This window comes from Loxodonta africana, unplaced genomic scaffold, assembly GCF_030014295.1.
Source record: "Loxodonta africana isolate mLoxAfr1 unplaced genomic scaffold, mLoxAfr1.hap2 scaffold_56, whole genome shotgun sequence".
NCBI classification, from domain to species: Eukaryota; Metazoa; Chordata; class Mammalia; order Proboscidea; family Elephantidae; genus Loxodonta; species Loxodonta africana.
This window is the reverse complement of record NW_026975283.1, coordinates 1,034,392-1,053,898: the sequence shown is the minus strand read 5'-3', so window position 1 is coordinate 1,053,898 and position 19,507 is coordinate 1,034,392. Positions and strand designations below refer to the sequence as shown.

The window sequence follows — 19,507 nt, the reverse complement described above, 5'->3', positions numbered from 1 at the left end:
TCAATAATTAATAGAGCCCTGCTAGTCGAAGTCCAAAGCATCTGTATGAACCACTCATGGATGTCTATGTGTGTGTGTATGTATATAGTATAAAGACAAGTAATACAGAAATAAACATAGAGTCCTTGGGAGGTGCAAACGGTTAATGCATTCAGCTGCTAACCAAAATGTTGAAGGTTTGAGTCCACCCAGAGGCACTTCGGAAGAAAGGCTTGGCGATCTACTTTTGAAAAATTAGCCGTTGAACTGACACACTTGTGTGTCACTACTACTCTGACACACATGGGGCGAGGGGTCACCATGAGTCAGATCAGCTTGATAGCAATTGAATGATTTTTTTATTCATTCTGCCAGTGTTTGTCTTTTAATTGGTATCTTAGGCTGGGTTCTCTAGAGAAGCAAAACCAGTGATGTATATATATGTATGTATTTATATATAAATAGATTTATATCAAGGAAATGGCTCCCGAGGCTGTAGAGGCTGGTAAGTCTCAAGTCCATGGGTCAGCCTGGTGGCTTCTCCTGACTCACATAGATGCAGGGACTGCAGAACTGAAGATCTGCAGGTCATACAACAGGTCTGTGGCTCACAGGCTGCAAAGGCTGACAAATCTCAAGATCGGCAGGTAAGCTGGCAGCCCGTGGCTCACAGACTGCGGAGGCTGATGAATCCCAAAATTGGAAGGTAAGCTGAGAGTTCAAGTCCCAAAAACTTGAGATCAGATGAAGAGGAGCCAGCTGCAGGATTCAGAGTGAGCAAAAGCTCAAGAGCCTTGCCAGAAAGTCCACCTATATTGGATGCAGTCCACACCCCTGAGGAAACTCCCTTACATCTGATTGGCTACTCACAGCAGATCCCATCATGGAGGTAATCACGTTATATCACATCTCATCATGGAAGTGATTGCATCGTTTTACGACTGCTAAACTACATCATAACTGCCAAAGCACTGAGAATCATGGTCCAACAAAGTTAACACACAACTTTAATGATCCCAATTGTGAATTTAATCTATTTATATTTAAAGCAATTCATGATAAGGAAGGACTTATATCTTCTACTTTGTAATAGTAGGTCATATACGTATTTTGTTTCTCATTTTCTTCACTACTGTCCACTTTTGTGTTTGACTGATTTTTTTTCAAGTGTACAATTTTGATCCTCTCCTTGTTTCCTTTCCTTATATTTTTTAACTTCTTAGTGGTGAGCATGAGGATTACAATTAATATCTTATATTTATAACAATCTTCTTTTAATTAATACAAATTTAGCCTCAACAGTATACAAAATTCTGCTTTTATTCAGCTCAGTTACCTCCCCTACTTACGTTGCTGGTACAAAAATTGCATCTTTATACATTGTGTGTCCATTAAGAGAGATGTGTAAGTATTTTTATGCATTTGTGCTTTAAATCACATATGAAAAAAAGAGAGGCGTGATATAAAAATATTACTGACTTTGTTTTATCTAAGTAGTTACCTTTACGGAGTCTTTGTTTCTTTTTATGGCTTCCAGTTACTGTCTAGTGTCCTTCCATGCCAGCCAGAATGATTCCCTGTAGCATTTCTCATAAGGCAGTTCTGCTGCTAACACACTCCCTCAGGTTTTGTGTATCTGGGCATGTCTTAATTTCCCCTTCATTTTTGAAAGATAGTTTTGCTAGATACTGACATCTTGGTTCATAGTTTTGTTTCTGTATTTTTTTTCCAGTATCTTAAATACATCATCCCACTATTTTCTCATCTCAATGGTGTCTGATGAAAAATCAACAGTTAAACTTGTTGAGACTCTCTTCTTGTACATTAGGGGTCACTTATCTCTTGCTACTTTCAAGTTTCTGTCTTCGTCTTTTGACATTTTGATTATGTCTCTCTGTGGATATCTATGTATTTATTGTCCTTTGAGTTTATTGAGCTTCTTGGATATCTAGATGACATTTGGGAGACTTCCAGTCATTACGTTTTCAAATATTCTTTCTGTCCTTTCATCTTTCTTTCCTTTCTGGGACTCCTTAATGAGTATATTGGTATGCTTGATGTTGTCCCGCAGGTCCCTTAGGCTCTGTTCATTTTCTTCATTCTTTTTCCTTTACGCTCCTCAGTTAGAACAATTTCAGTTGTGCTTTTTCAAGTTTACATTTTCCTGCTTTCTTGCTCAAATCTGCTGTTGAGCTCCTCTAATGAAAATTTTATTTCAGCTATTCTACTTTTCAGCTCTATAATTTCTATTTGGTTCTTTTGTATAATATTTCTTTATTAATATTTTCTACTTGTTCATACATTCTTCTCTTGGTTTCTTTTTTTTTTTTTTTTGTCTATGGTTTCTTTAGCTCTTTGAGGAAATTTAAGACAATTGGTTTAAAATCTTTGTCTAGTAATCCCAATATCTGTGTTTCCTTAGGGATGCTTTGTGTTCATTCTCTTCTTTCTTTCTTCTTAACAAATGAACCATCCTTTTCTTTTTCCTTTTATGACTTAAAATAGTGTGTTGAAAACTGGATATCTTAAATATTATAATGTAACTCTGGAAATCAGAGTCCCTCCAGTCATTAGGGTTTGCTTTTTTTTTTTTTAATTGTTGAGGGCCAGTCATCCATTTGCTTAGTGATGTTTCCAAACTAGTTCTGCAAAGATTGTATGTCTTCTCATGTGTGGACACTGAAGTTCTGTTCTGTTATGACAGCAGTCAGTTCATGACCTGACAGTGATTTCTTTAAATGCTTGTAGCCAAAAAGAAAAAGTAACATTATCCCAGTCTTTGCAGATTGGCTCTGAACTGGGGTGTTCTTTCAGTGCTAAGCAAGAGCACCTAAAACTCTGCCTTAGCCTTCACTTCCTGCCCCCGTGGAGCCCAAAGATCAGCCAGAGGTGCAAGCCTAAAGCTTTGTCAGGATCTTTATGAGCATGTCTTCATCCTTAGGCAAGAATATTGCACTTCAGATTCTTCAGTATATGTGGTAGCCCTTCAAAGCCCTTAAACCACCAACCATTGTCCTCTCAGCCCCCTTTTTTCCAAGCTTTTGGATGTCTCTGCTGTTTTCTCTGTCCTTCATCCTTTGACCCTGGATGTAGGTTCAATTCTTATACCTTCGTACTGCTCAGTTTCCATCACATCATACATTTTTTCTTATGTGCTGTTGAGTCAATTCTGACTCATAGTGACTATAGGATGGAGTAGAACTTCTCCAAAGGGTTTCTAAGGCTGTAATATTTATGGAAGGAAACTGTCATATCTTTCTCCTGTGGAATAGTTGGTGGATCAAATCAAAAGGTTTAACAGCTGAGTGCTTAACCACTGCACTACTGGGGCTCCTTTTGACATCATGCATCATAATAGATTTTTAACACACCCCTCAGAAACATAGAAGTCCATAAATTGTCAAGGATACAGAAGATTTAACATGTATAAAAATACCAAATTGATATATGTGTATGTGTGTGCATTATCTAACCACTAAAGAATATACATTCATCTCATGCACATACATAGTGTTTATAAAAATTAACTGTATACTGTGTTATAAAGCAAGTCTCAACAAATTTCAAGAGTCTGCAATAATATAGAGGATACTGTGTAAGTACAGCATAATTAAAAAAAAAAACCATCTTAGAAAAAGAAAATACAAAATCTCCATGTGCTTGGATATTTTAAAATACTAGGCATTAAAAAAGACATCATAATGAAAATTAGAATATATTTTGAAGTGAACAATTATGAACATAGTACATATAAAAATTGGTGCAGTACAGACAATATAATATAGGAAACTTATAGCCTTAAAAATATAATTGGAAAGAACAAATTTTGAAAAATAAGTGAGTTAAACATCCATTCAAAATGTTGGGAAAAAAACAGAAACAAACATTCATAGGAATTTTTGTTTCTATTAATGATTGGATACATGCAACAGACGATCAACGAAGACTAAAGTTAATTCTTAGAAAATGCTAGTAAAATTGACAAACTTTAGGCAAGATTGATCAAGTGAAAAAGAATGAAGGTATAAATAACGAATATCAGGAATTAGAAAGAAAATGACTGCAGATCTTGCAGAACTTAAAGATAATGTGAGAATGTTATGAACCATATTAGCTAATAAATTTGCAAATTTAGGTAAAGTAGGCAAACGTATCATACCATGTAAGTTAATAACAACGATTCAAGAAGAAACAGGAAGCAAAAGTAATTCCACAGTTGTTAATAGAATTGAATTGGAGCTCAAACTATTCTCAGAAAGAAAACTTCATGTCAGATGGCTTTTCCTGCAAATTCTGCCAAATATTCAAGAAATACTTCACAAATTCTTCAATATAAAATGAAATATATACCCAAACTCATTTTATAAAGCTTGTAGAATGAATATTGATACCACAACCTGACAAGAGCAGCACAAGATGGGAAAATTACAGGCCAATGTCACTGATGAACATAGATGCAAAATATAAAAAGAAATAGGCAAAACAAATCCAGCAATACTCTAAAGAAGAATATATTATGACCAAGTTGGGTCTATCCCAAGAATTCAAGGTTAGTTTAACATTCAAAAATGAATCAGTATAATTTGCCATATGTACAGGAAAAATAAATGTGGTTATACTAATAGGTGTAATAAAATAAGTATTTGATAACCTCCAGCATCCACTCATGTTTTTTAAAAGAACATCTAGCATGCCATGAGACCAGAAGAACCAGAAGGTTCCCGGCTACTGTCGCTGAACATTTTGATCAAAGAGTCCATAGCAAAGCCCTGATCAAAAGGGGGAAAATGCAGAACAGAATTTCAAATTCTCATGAACCCTAGACTTTTTGGAGCCATTGAGGGTGAATGAACTCCTGAAACTATTGCCGTGAGATAATCTTTAAACATTACACCAAAAGCCTTCCCTTGAATCATCTTAAAACTGAAGTATAAAAAAGAAAACACCATACTGTTGCCATTGAGTTGATTCCGACTCAGAGACCCTGTAGGACAGAATAGCACTGCCGCATAGGGTTTCCAAGGTGCAGGTGGTGGATTCAAACTGCTCTTCTTTTGCTTGGCTACCGTATCACTTAACCACTGTGCCACGAGGGCTCCAGAACATTAGCTACTTAACTAATAAAAATGGTCTACCTTGAGCATATGCTCTTTTAAGAACTGTCTATATGGCATCAGATTGCCAACAGCTACTGAAAAGATTAGATAGGAACCTTAAGGAGCAGTGGGTTTATGCTAATGACAGAGGAACTACTCAGAAAAGGAGGGTAAGAATGGTTGCACAACTTGAATGTAACCGATGTCGTTAAATTGTACAGGTAGAAACTGTTGAGTTGGTGTATGTTTTGCTGCATATATTCTCAACCACAAAAAATACATTTACAGGTAATAATTAACAAAAAATGTCAAGGAGAGCTAAATATTTTGAAAATAAGACAGAGTTGCATGTGAGGGAATGAGTGGGGTGAGCTGTTTTAGATTAATAGTTAGTAAAGGCTTATGGGATCAGGATATTTGAGGAGATAACTGACCTATATCAAAGGAGAGAATAGCTGTATGAAGTTCTGGAGGGAGGATATTGCCAATAAAGGAAAGAGTTGTTTCTGAGGCCCTTTAATAACCAAGTGTTCTGGCATGTTTTGAGGAAGCTCAGGAAATAAGTCATGGCTAGTGTGGAGTGAACCGAGGGAAGACTGTTAGGAAATGAGGTTAGTATGGTGGGCAAGCCCCGCATCATGAAAGACCATGGGAAGGATTTGGGAATTTTTCCTAATTGCCATGAGAAGCCACTGAGGTGATGCTGTTATGTAGACTGTAAGAGGGAAGATCGGTGGCACGGAGTCCAGTTTTCACCAAGAGATGATGGTGGATGTAAGGTGGAGGTAGTGAGAAGTGGATAGAGTCAGGATTTATTTTAAGGTAGCGCCAAGAGTCCAGAATATGTGTCAATGGATTGGATGCAAGATTTGAATAAAGGAGAGAAATCAAGGATGATTTCTAGGTTTTTGTCCTGAACAATCCAGAGGATAGTGAGAACATTTGCTGAGATAAGGAAGACTGGGAGGTAGATAAGACACTTGGACGAAGAATTTTATTTGAACCACATTAAGTTTCAGATGCCTAGTAGACATTCAAGGGGAGATGTGAGGTCAGCCATTGGTGAAGGAACAGGGCAGAGTATGTAAATGAGGGTATCCTAGGGCTCAGGTGGAATTGACTGCCATGAATTGGGTCAGATAACCTAGACAGTGAGAAGTGATGAGTGATGTTACTTAAACAGGGCATGGAAATCAATGAAAAAGGTGTGGGAGTGGCAGGGAGGCTAAGGTAGAGAAGTTTCTCTCTTCCTAAACCTGATTGGCTGGATTTGAAGACATCATAAGTTCCTGTATGAGAAATATCCAGCAAATTACCAGTTGATTTAATAAATTGATAACAAAGTCTACCTTTCAGCCAAAGATTGAAAAACAAACAAACCAATTGCCATCCAGTGAATTCTGACTCTTAGCAACCCTATAGGACGGAGTAGAACTACCCCATAGGATTTCTAAGGAGCAGCTGTTGGATTCAAACAGCAGACCTTTTGGTTAGCAGCTGAGCTCTTAACCACTGCACCACCAAGCTCAAACCAAGAATAACACACATGAGGAACTTACTCCTTAGTTCAATCAAGTATGTAGAAATTCAAATTTGTAATTTTGGAGATTCCCCCTCTTTTTTTTCAAAGTGGGGGGCATTGAGATGCAGGATTTTCCTATGCCCACCATCCTAAGGGATTTAATTAACCCATAGTTGAGACATTGTAAACATCTCAAGAAATTATTACCTTTGAGAAACTTGAGGGTGAGTAAGCATATCACCTGGCTCCTCTTAAACTCCTTTTAAAAACCTGACTTGAAGACTCACCTGCCTTTTTGAATAAGTGCCAGCTTGAATAGGCAGGGTTCAGGGAATTGCCAACCAAAGGTATGGTTTCTCCAGAGGCCTCCAAGGGGTGTAAAAGAAGAGCGGAGCCAGACCCCGTGCTTGGGACACACCCTTGGTAGGAAATATTTGAGTGTGTGTGTGGTGAGGGGAGCACTCGGTGTGGGAGAGTGGGGTGGGTGGGTAATAGGGAAATGCCTGTTTTTTTTTTTTTTCTGGTTTTAAGAAACAGTTTTTTACTTTTTTTTTTTTTTTAATTACAACGAGCAGTTCAGTGGAGACATGTTCCTTATCTGCAGGGGCTAGTGGAATTGCTGATAGCTGAGAATGTAGCCTGCTCCCCAAGTGCGAGTTGGCATTTTAGAGAGAAATCTTGATGTTTGGAGCACTGACTGGCCCTGCCTTTTCTAAATAATTAAGGGTGGTGGGGTGGTGGTGAGAGAAAGAGGATGGTCTGTGAACACTGACCCTGGAAAATTAACTCCCAAGTGTGTGGGTTGTGGATAGCAGGAAAAGAACATCACCCGCAAATGACAGCAGTGCCTTTATTTATTTATTTATGCTTCTTTTTAGTTCTGAGTTGTTTTTAAGCCACAAATTAATGGGGCCACCATGAGTTTTCAGAGAATGAGTTTTACAAAAATCTAAGTGTTTTAAATATTGCAAGGATTTACTTATATATGCTGTATATGAGAAAAGTCCTTACAGTTACAGGGAGGAGAAAGAAAGTATATTCAGGAATTAAATTTTCACAGTTCTCTGAATTCTTATATTTCTCTTGTTGTCCATTTTTCTTTTTTTGTCCTTCATCCACCCCTTCCACCTTTACCCACTGTCTTCATCATCTAGTGCTGCCGTAACAGAAATACCATGAGTGGATGGCTTTAACCAAGAGAAATTTAATACCTCGCATTAAAGTAGGCTAATAGTCCAAGGCATCAGCTCTAAGGGAAAGTTTTCTCTCTCTTTCGGCTCTGGAAGAAGGTCCTTGTCCTTATCCTTCCCATGGTCAAGGAGCTTCTCAGGTGCAGGGACCCTGGGTCCAGAGGACATGCTCTGCTCCTGGTGCTGCTTTCTTGATAGTCTGAGGACCCCAACTCTCCGCTTGCTTCCCTTTCCTTTTACCTCTTGCGAGATAAAAGGTGGTGCAGGCCACACCTCAGGGAAAGGTGACCTGAGTGAGGGTGGTGTTACAATCCCACCCTAATCCTCTTAAAGTAAAATTACAATCACAAAATGAAGGACAACTAGGCAATAGTGGGAATCATGGCCTAACTAAGTTGAAACACACGTTTTTTAGGGTCATAATTTAATCCAAACCAAATCAAACTTGTCACCATCAAGTTGATTACAACCCGTACAGACCCTAGTTGATATTAACTCATAGAGACCCTATAGCATAGAGTAGAACTACCTCATAGAGTTTCCAAGGACTAGTTGGTGCATTCGAACTGCTGACCTTTTGGTTAGCAGCTGAGCTCTTAACCACTATGCCACCAGGCCTCCTCTTGATACACAGTCCACCCTAATTCACCACTGTGTTAGAAAAAGGTTTTGCTATTCTGAAATAAGAACTTTTTACTATACTTTTGTGTTCGTGGTTGCTTTGGGTATGTCTTTAAGCACTGAACAGTTAACTCATACCCATTAAAAACCCATTGCCACTGAGTCTATTCCAACTCATAGCGTCCCAATAGGGCAGAGCAGAACTGTGCCATAGACTTTCCAAGGAGCGCCTGGTGGATTTGAACTGATGACCTTTTGGTTAGCAGCCATAGCTCTTAAACACTACACCACCAGTGTGGGAGGGGTTTAATTGATAACATGATGTCTGGGCTCCAAGGGAGATGGAATGGATGTGCAGGAGAAGGGCATGCAGAGTCAGCCTGTATAGTCCCCTGAACTCTGTTCAAGATCATACCTCAGTAATCACTTGAATCTAAACATACAACTTTAACAGTTGATGTAAATGACTTTACACATGAATTTTGGAACGCAACTATTTCTCAATGGAAGTTTCTTCAACTAAGCTGTTTGTATTCCCTTGATAATTATGAAAGCTAACATTTATTGTGTTCATTCTGTGTGTAAGGCCTTTTTCTAAGTGCCTTGTGTGTTTTATTTAACCTGCGTAACAACCTTTTGAATAAGACTCATTTTAGAATTGGGAAACTGAGGCAGTGAGAGGTAAAGTAACGTTCCCAGATCAACCAGCTGATAGATTGAGTTAGGATTTAAACCCAGGCAGTTTGTTTCAGAATTTGCTTATGTAATCACTGTACATGACAGCAGTGAGCCCTAGTGGCTGTGTGGCTAAAGAACTTGGCTGCTAACTGAAAGGTCAGTGGTTCGAACCCACCAGCCTCTCTGCAGGAGACAGATGTGGCAGTCTGCTTCAGTGAAGACTTACAGCCTTGGAAACCCTATGTGGCAGTTTTACTCTGTCCTTTGGGGTCACTATGAGTTAGAATCGACTTGATGACAGTGGGTTTTGGCACATAATACTAATGTGCAGTGTATTCTGTATGCCGTGTATATGTTCAGAAACTAATTTTCCCAACATTTATGCCATATATAGATTACCAGTCCAGTTGCCGTTGAGGAGATTTTCACTCATGACGACCCCGTGAGTTTTCAGAGTAGGACTGCCCTCCATACGGTTTTCAATAGCTGTAACCATTTGGAGGTAGATTGCCAGGCCTTTCTTCCAAGGCAACTGAGTGGATTTAAACTGCCAACCTTTCAGTTAGTAGCTGAGCACTTAACTCTTTGTGCCACCTAATACATATATATACTAGGAGGTTTTCCTCCTTATTTGTACTTTAATGTTTTGTAGCCTCTTATGAATAGTTGTTCCTGGCAGTGAACTAGATGCTAAAGAACAGAATAGGCACATGTAACCCTCTCTCACCTTCTCCCTCCCCTCTTTCACAGAGATGAAATGAAAAGGAATTAATGAGGACAGATTATTGGATTAGGGCCCATACTCAGGGCTCTAACAGCATGGGGAGTTTCTCCTGTCACTTCAGTTCAGGAATTGGCACCTGCTTTTTGTGAATCACAAATACCAGTGCTTTATATCAAGCCATTTAGATTTGGGGTATGGAGCAATGACTTAAAAAAATTAAATTTTATGTTCAGAGATTTTTTCTAATAATTATTTACATTTATTTTAATTGTATATTCTAAAGCTGCTACAAAAAGGCATGAAATAATTGTTTAAATTTTAATTCATATGGGTCAAATTGTATGTTAAACTACCTATTGTCACCTTCAGGGTCGTTGTTATGTATGAGCCAATTGTTGTGGCCACTTGTTACCAAGTATGACCTGCTTCTCCAGGGACTGATCTCTCCTGACAACATGTCCAAAACATGTGAGATGAAGCCTTGCCATTCTTGCTTCTCAGGAATATTCTGGCTGTACTTCTTTCAAGACAGATTTGTTCATTCTTTTGGCAGTCCGTGGTATATTCAATATTCTTTGCCAACCCCTTAATTCATTGCCTTCAGTTTTTCTTTAGTCTTCCTTATTCATTGCCCACCTTTCATGTGCGTATGAGGCGACTGAAAACACCATGGCTTGAGTCAGGCGCACATTAGTTTTCAAGGTGACATCTGTGCTTTTGAACACTTTAAAGAGGTCTCTTGCAGCAGATTTGTCCAGTGCAGTGTGTCGTTTGATTTCTTGACTGCTGCTTCCGTGGGTGTTTATTGCGGATCAAAGTAAAATGAGGCCCTTAATGACGTCAACATTTTCTCTGTTTATCATGATGTTGCTTATTGGTCCAGTTGTTAGGCTGTTGGTCTGTAGTCTTTGATCTTCATCAGTAAATGCTTTAAGGCCTCTTCACTCTCAGCAAGCAAGATTGTATCATCTGCATATCTGAGGTTATTAATGAGTCTTCCTCCAATCCTGATGCCTTATTCTTCTCATACAGTCCAGCTTCTCGGATTATTTGCTCCGCATACAGATTGAATACATATGGTGAAAGGATACAACGCTGATGTACACCTTTCTTGACTTTAAACCATGCTATATTCCTTGTTCCGTTTAGATGACTGCCTCTTGTTCTATGTATAGGTTTCTCATGAGAACAGTTAAGTGTCCTGCAATTCTCATTCTTCCCCATGTTATGCATAATTTGTTATGAGCTAGAGTAGGTCTCAGAAATAATGTGCCATTTCTTCCAGTTGGTCATGCACAGCTGGTCGTGCACCCTAGGTGGTAGCAGCTAAGGCCTGTCTCAGAAACACTCCCGTCCTCACTTAGCATGAGTCTTCACACTGCTCCATCTTCTTTCCCATATGTGTCTCCTGCCCTCCTCGGTAAAAGAATCAGTGGCCGGGGAAAATGATAGTAGTCCACTGATGAGATTTATTCTTTTATTATACTTTATTTTATCATTTGTTTTTATAACATAGTTCCGTTAAAATCAAGGGTAATAAAAATGTTTGTATGATGGAAGTGGATAATCCCACCCATTGTGCCCATCTAAAGTTTCATGAGAAAACTGTGCCCACAACAGAGGGCTCCCACTCCTCTGGCTCACTGTATTTTCTCCTTGTTTATTTGCTCTTCCCTCTTTCCTGATGGATGCATGGGACCACTGAGCTACAGGACTCCACAATTCTCCTTTTCATACCAGTGTTACTATAATCTTGGGTTCATGGGCTGCTTTGCCACAGATTTACTCATTCTGTTTCTGTTAATTATTTCATTACTTAAAAATCTCTCATGAATTTTTCCAGAAGTACATTCTATTCCTCAAAAACTTGGAAGCAATGGGAAAGTATGCAATAAATAACAAGAAAACATACATAATGCATAGAATAAATTATTAACGTTCCGATATGTCTGTTATCTTACTTATATTGGCATGTACGTGTATTAGAGTCTCTGATTGGTGCAAAATGGTTAATATCTTGAGCTGCTGACAGAAAGTTGGAGTTCAGGTCCACCCAGAATTGCTGTGAAAGAGAGGTCTGGCAGCCTACTTCCGAAAACTCAGCCATTGGAACCCCTATGGAGTACAGTTCTACTCTGGTACAGTGGTGTCATCATGAATCAGAACTGACTCAGTGGCAACTGATTTTATGTGTGTATTAGCGCACACATTTATGTATATTAACACGGATATTATATCCTGATATTTTCATTCATCATTAGTCTTTTCTCATGATAAATTTTTTTTTTTTAATGAGGGCATTAAATTACTTTATAATATTCTGTGTGCATGTAGTATATGTTTTTTAACGATTTGACTATAGTTGCAATAATAAATGTGCATGTTTCTAGTAATCTTCAACGTATACTTACATCTTTTTAACATACATCTCTGTCATTAAATCTCTTTGTTTAATTATTGTTTAACACTCTTTACGCCTAAGAGATGGTCTCAGAAGCAGCCCTGATCAGTTTTTCTCCCTCTTACTCATGAAGCCCCTTAATGTATCCCAAGGTATCAACTACGAAGGATTTTACGTACTTATCGTTTGTTTATTTTTCTTTCAGTCAGTATATTCCATGGGCCAGAAATAGTCTATGTTATGCAGATACAGTGGTGAAAGGTACACACTGTCCCTGTCGTCATGAAGGGGACAACCCAGTGCAGGTGGGAGGAGCACTGGGGAAATGCAGCTGAGAGCAAGGACAGACAACCCTCCAGGAACCACACTGGACTTCAGAGAGGCTTGTTGGCTGCTGTTCACCTGGCAGGCTTCTAGATACCCGAGTACCCTTGGGCTTGGTGCCTGCTCCTCTCTCTGTTGACACCCTCCCTCTAGGATGCCTCAGTGAGTTCACTGCTGTCTATTTGTAGCTAAGGACGTGAGGTTTATACCTCCATCCATTCAAACTCCTCCTGGGTCCAGACTCATATATTCAAATGTCAGCCTAACTCTCTGTATTGACCTCTTTATGCATTATAATGATACATTCCTCATATGGCCATCATGAAAGCAAACATGAAAGGAAAAGCACAGGAGTGCCTGGCACCAGTGTAGGTACTCAATGAACATTAGCTGTTGGTATTATCCTTGACATCTCCGTGTGGGGTGAAGTTTTATTACCTGACATCTCCATGTGAATATCTAACACCTACACCATGTTATCTAGGCTATGAAACAATTCTTGGTTCCAACCACCATTCTTTTCTTATCCATGAATTTCTCAAGGCTTTGGTGATGGGATTGTGTGTTTTTCCACACAATGGATGTGATTAGGAATGGTTGGCCAGGTCCTACACAATAAATTGCTCCAGCATTCCTTTGGGTGACCATTGAGACAAGTTTCAGCCAACAAATGTAGCAAAGAATTGGAACCACTCTCAGCTGTTCATGCGAGTACTCTCAATCCAGAATATCTGGTAAGTCGACTGTTAGGGATTGAATTGTGTCCCTCCAAAATGTATGTGGAAATCCTAACCCCTGTACCTGTAAATCTGACCTTGTTAGGAAAGAGGGGGCCTGCTTTTATTATGTGAATGAGGTCATACCAATGTAGGGTGGGTCCTAAGCCTAACTCTTCTTAGTTATAAAAGGAGCAGAATACACACAGACACAAACAGGTGAAAAGGAAGACAGACAAAGAAGACAGATGCTTCTAGAAGGCCAGGAACACAAATGATTGCTGGCATCTACTAGAAGCTGAGGTAGACAAGGAAGGACCTCCCACTACAGCCATGCCCTGAATTCGAACGACTACCTGCTAAACTGTGAGAAAATAAATTTCTGTTCTTTAAAGCCACCCAGTTGTGTTATTTTTTGTTATGGAGGGACTAGGTAGCTAACACACATACCCGTTCTTATAAGTTCAGCCCAGTGCAGAATAATTTTCTTCCCTCCTTGGTCTAGACCACCCGAACCTGCTCTTTCCCTATCAGTGTCCTTTGCTTTCACCTAAGAGCTATGACAGAGTCAGCTTGATGCTGATGCATTGAAATTTCAATTTATTTTTTATTTATGATTACTATTAATTCCATTATTTTCTACAGTTTTCAATGGAGACAGTCCTATAATCTATGAATAGCATTTATACTTTTTCTCTTTTTGTACTAGCTTACACTTCCGGTGTTCAATGTTTAATAAAAGTAATGATAGAAGCACCCTTATTTTATTGTTTATTAATTTTAAAGAGAATGTCCCACACGTCACCATGAACTATCATGCTAGTTGTAGTTTTCCACGTTCGGGAACTCCTTTTCTGTTCTATATTTGCTCCTAGTCCTTATCTCTCCGTGTGATTGGATTTTATCAACCTGCTTTGCCCCCATCTCTTGAGGTGAGCATATGTCTTCGCTTCTTTCACCTATGCATGTGGTGAGTGAAATTACTAAATCTTTAACGTTCACTCAAATTTGTATGCCTACAATAAACCGCCTTGATCATGGCATGTTACGTGGTTTATACTTTGCTGGATTTCCTTTGCTGGCATCTTACGTAGGGTTTTGCATTTCAGTTACTGAGTGTGCTTGTCCTCTAACTCTTCTTCTACCATCCTTCTCTAAAATTTGTTATCATTTTTAAACTAGGCTTAAGGATCAAGTTAGGGGAGTATCTCATGGTTTTCTAATCTCTGTTGACTATGTACAAGATTAAAATGACTGTTTCTTGCATGTTTGCTGGAACCTGACTGGAAACGATCTAGGTCTGCCATTTTCTTTGTAGGGAGATCTTGAACTACTGACCCATTTTATTTAGTGGTTAAAGGCATCTTCTGGTGCTAATTTACTTAGAAAAAATTCTGATGCATGTTCTAGGTTGCTCGAATCTCATCTTCAAATATTGATTATCAGGGCTTGTAGCCTCATGCAAGGCAATTCATCAATCCCAGATTTCCCCAAAGTCAGGCTCTGCAACTCTTCCCGGTACCAAATTCCCTCATTTAAGACTTATTTGCAAAGAGACAACAGTATGCTATCTATGCAGTTGTTTATCCACAACCTTCTTGAGTCCATAATGTGAGGATACAGTCTTCTAATACTTTTTTTGTAATTGTTCTCTTTCTTATTTTTTTTTTCCTTTTTTCACTGCCAATACCCACCCCCCCCAGTCTAGTAGTTTTAAAGTTGTGCGTTTCAGGTTCAAGTCTGTAATCCAACTGAGCTTCTGTGTGTGCTGCATGTGTGCATCAAAAGAACGCGCTTCTAGAAGCAGAAAGCAGGCAGTGCGACTGTTGGGTGGTTGGTGGGGTAGGGGGAGGGGAGCTGCTGCCCAGAGAGGGCGCCCGAGGGAGGCAGGAGATGCCGGGCTGCCCACCGCAAGCCCACAGGCTCCAAGGAGGAGGAACCTGCGTGCGCCATGAGCCTTTTGAGACAGGCCCAAGCCCACCCAGCCGGGTGCTAACCTCGCATCCGCCAGGCTTGCAGGTTCCACCAGGACTAGGGGAAGCCTAAGGCCGAGGAGGGCAAGGTCTAGGGTCTGGACCTGAGAACTGGTTCTGCCACTTGTGATCGCAGCGCTTATGCTGGAAAGGAGGGCAGGAAGCATATCGCAACGTGTGTCCGGACGATGACCCAGAACGGGGGAGCTGTGGTCACCCACGGACTCTGGGTCTGCATATGGAGGCCCCCAGGGTGCAATTCCAGGAGCAGAAGGCAAAGCCACAGAGGCCAAAGTGCACCTCGCCGATGCTTCCCAGGGGCATTTCCCCAAATATGGGGAGCAGTCCCTCCTCTGGGCTAGGGACTTTGTTTCCTCCATTGTCATCACTGACTGTGAGCAGAATCTAGTCTATGCAGACTAATGAGGAGTTATCAAAATGAGCTCCAAACTCCGGATTTGAGTTAAGGATCATAAATTAACACAGAGAAATATGACTTTAGCAATAAGTGACTGTTTGAAGCCCAAGTTGCCTTAAAACACGGAATTTCAGTCTTTCAGCTCCTCTGCTAATCTAGTGACTAAGAACAGGATCTCACTGGAGCTCAAAGATGTGGGGCACTGGGAATACTCTGGGTCTGTCTGCTCACGGCTGATTGCCTGATCCCAGTTTTATTATACAGCTTAAATACAGACCAGAAGAGGAGTTTGGGGCTTGACACCTGACATCTTAACACCAGTTCCTGTTTCTTGAGGAAGGAAGAGGTAAAATAAATCAGCGTTTACTGTGTAGTTCTCCATCCCCAGAAGTCCTGATGAAGACCCTCTCAGGTAAGGATTGACAGGGAGTGGCTTGGTTTACTATTCAACTTTGTCCTTCAGTCACTTTGTTTATGTCCTGTATGTAAACTATTATGCATTGACAGAAGCATTCTAATTCTTATGCAGAATGACTAGACCTGCTGCAGAATGACTATATTGTGCCTCCCTTGGGCACCCCTGTCTGCGCAGCACCCCCCACCCCCAACTGCCCAACCGCCTCTCTCCTGGCATTCTGCTTCTAGAAGTATGTTCTTTTGATGCAGAGATGCAGCACACACAGAATCCCAGCTGGATTACAGACTTGAACCTGAAGACCTTATGCAGAATGACTATTTATGAACCCCTAAGCTTAGTACTAAAGCAGGTACTTACTCCTCAGAGAAGGCCCTGGGGGAGGTTGATACATGCATTCCCCAGTGCTCCTGCTGCTCTAGAAGTGCCTGAAATGCCTCTCTGGGAAAGGCCTTCAGAGTAGGCTCATGGCCCACGTGGGAATTCAGGCCTATTTTTCTGTTAGAACATCTCATTTCGCTCTGAAAATTTTATTATCCAGTTTATTCACCAGGCATGAGTACAGACATCTCATATTTTCAAAATAATCCCATTCTCTAATACTAATTTGCCACCAAGAGTATATTCCAAAGTGTTTCCAATAGGCTAGAAAGTCTTTCCAAAGAGGGGAGTCCTGCGCCATGTTGTGCAGTGACAGCAGGGTTGGCATAATATGTTTACCCAGATACCTACCACTTTTTAAAAATTTTTTATTGTGCTTTATTTGAAACTTTACAGAGCAAATTACTTTCTTGTTCAGCCATTTATACACAATTGTTTTGTGACATTGGTGGCAATATTCATGATGTGTCAGTATTCTCTTCTATGCTCCAGTTCCCCGTTTCCATCCGCCATGATTCCTGTTCCATCCTGCCCTCTTTTCTGTGCTTTTGGGCAGGTTTTGCACTTTTGGTCTCATACACACGATTGAACTAAGAAACACTTTCTTCACGTGTGTTATTGTTTGTTTTATAGACCTGTCTAATCTTTGGCTGAACGGCAAACTTCAGAAGGTACTTTCCACTTTGTTGCTTTCCATAATTCCTGAAATTCCAAGCCTGCCACCTGAAGAACTTCCTTAGTGTTTCATTTAGAACAAGTCTGGTGGCGATGAATTCTCTTAAGCGTCCTTCACCTGAGAATGTCAGTATTTTTCCTTTACTCATGAAGGAAATAACAGCCTATAGAACACTGGGTTAATGTTTCTTTTCTTTCAGTGTTGAAAAAATGTTGTTTTCACAGCCTTTTGGCCTCCATGGCTTCTGATGATGAATACAGAGTCATTCCAATTGTTTCTCCTGTGTGAGATGAGTTGTTTTCTCTCTAGCTTCTTTGAAGATATTTTCTTGGTCCTTGTTATTCCACAATTGACAGTGAGGCATTTGGGCGTAAAATTATGTGAGTTTAACTTGTTGGAGTTTGCATAGCTTGTTGAATCTGTAAGTTTATGTCTTTCAACAAATTGGGAAAGTGTTGAGCCAGTATTTCTTTAGATACTTTTTTCTACACCACATATTTTCTCTACACCTTATGGAATTCCAGTAAATAAATGTTAGATATTTTTGGATTTTTTTGAGGCTCTGTTCATTTTTTTTTTCAATATTTGTCCTCTGTTTTCAGATTGGATATTTTCAATTGAACTATTTTCATCTCATTGATCCTTTTGTCTGTCAACAGCATTCCGCTGATCAAGTGAATTTTTTATCTCTATTTTTCCTGTCTAAAATTTTCATTCGTGAATGGTTTCTATGTATTTTTCTATTTTTCTAAGGTGTGCCCGTTACTTCTTTGAGCGTGGTTAAAGTAGCTTTTTAAAGTTTTTGTCTATGATTCCAAGACTATGTCTTACTTCAATCTTACAGAAAATGTTGATGTTGTTTGTTTTAGCAATCACTTGACCCAGTTATGTTCAGGCTGCAGGTTCTTTCCCAACTTCTGGATGCTGTGGCTCAGATGTCAGTTCAGATTTTGAAGACTTTGCGATGATATTTGGTTGTAATCTATGGGAGTGTCACTCAGTCTGGGACCTTGTTGGTGTTCTAACCCATAATGCAGTTCTCAAAGGATTGATCTACTTCTTGGAGTCAGAGCAAAGCATATGCAACTATGGGAGTGGAGGGGGGTATGAAAAACAACTTTATGGTATCCCTCTCTTGAGCCACCTGGTCTCTGTCTCTCTGAGGCTCTCTGATGTCTGAGCAGCTACCTTCCTTGTCCACTGGCAAGAATGTTGGGGCTTTAATCTCTTCATTCTGCCGTGCAATTAAGTGACTGGGTCTGCCTATGAGGCCAAATATTGGTAAGATGGAGAAAATGTAACAGAGATTCCTCTATATTATTTGGTCCTTATATACTTAGGTCAGAGAGAAGGCACACTGTTTCTGGTGATACTTCCAAACAGGTGTGGAGAAAAAGGCATTAACAGGTGGATAGCTGCATACTAGGTGTTACGGATTAAACTCTGTCTTCCCAAAATGTATATATCAGCTTGACTAGGCCATGCTTCCCAGTATTGTGCGATTATCCACCATTTTGTCAGCTGGTGTGATTTTCCAATGTATTGTAAATCCTACCTCTAGGATGTTAATGAGCGAAGATTTGAAGCAGTTATGTTAAGGAGGCAGGGCTCAATCTACAAGATTAAGTTGTGTTTTAAGTCAGTCTCTTTTGAGATATAAAAGAGAAAAGAGCAGAGAGACAGGGGGACCTCAGTACCACCAAGAAAGAAGTGTCAGGAGCAGTGCATCCTTTGGACCTAGGATCCCTGTGCTGAGAACCTTCTTGTCCAGGGGAAGATTGGTGACAAAGACCTTCCCCTAGGAGTGACAGAGAGAAAGTCTTCCCCTGGAATTGGCACCCTGAATTTGGACTTATAGCCTCCTAGACTGTGAGGGAATAATTTTCTTTGTTAAAGTCATCCGTTTGTGGTATTTCTGTTACAGGAGCACTAGATATCTAAGACACTAGGTACCAGGAGATGTACATTTCCCAGCTCTTTCACTCCCAGGGCCACTATGACTAAGTAGCCATTGCCATAAATCCATGTGAGCAGACTATTCTGATTACTGCTTTGACTCTACTGTCTGTTATGGTAACCACACCCACCTTGTCTTTGTTGATTGAGTGCCACCACTTGGCTGCTACCACCACGGGGTCCAGTCAACTGCATTGTAGTTAGGTGTCTTAATTCAGTTAGGGCAGTTCTCACTGTGGACTCTTACTTACATAAAATAGCAACCACAGAAGTCTTCAATAATGCTGGGGCTTGCTGCACAAATTTGTACCTCACCGCTATGGTACAAAGAAAGCCCTCTGGGCACTCCGTGTGTGGGTCTGTGGGTCCAGCCTAATAAATCCATTCTAACCTGCCAGTTTCCCTCAGCCTTTGGTTACCTTCTCCTACAGTATACA

The 19,507-nt window shown here is 40.1% G+C and overlaps 2 long non-coding RNA genes across 5 annotated transcripts in view; one reads left to right on the top strand and one right to left on the bottom strand.

Moving 5' to 3' along the window:
- LOC135229841 (uncharacterized) overlaps positions 1 to 19,507 on the top strand; it is a 637,733-nt gene that overhangs the window by 26,250 nt on the left and 591,976 nt on the right. For all 3 annotated transcript variants that reach the window (XR_010320505.1, XR_010320504.1, XR_010320503.1), the window contains exon 2: positions 15,907 to 16,054. This is a non-coding gene — a long non-coding RNA (uncharacterized LOC135229841). The remainder of the gene's footprint in view (positions 1 to 15,906; positions 16,055 to 19,507) is intronic.
- LOC135229842 (uncharacterized) overlaps positions 1 to 19,507 on the bottom strand; it is a 590,403-nt gene that overhangs the window by 95,934 nt on the left and 474,962 nt on the right. The gene's annotated exons all lie outside the window — the stretch shown is intronic.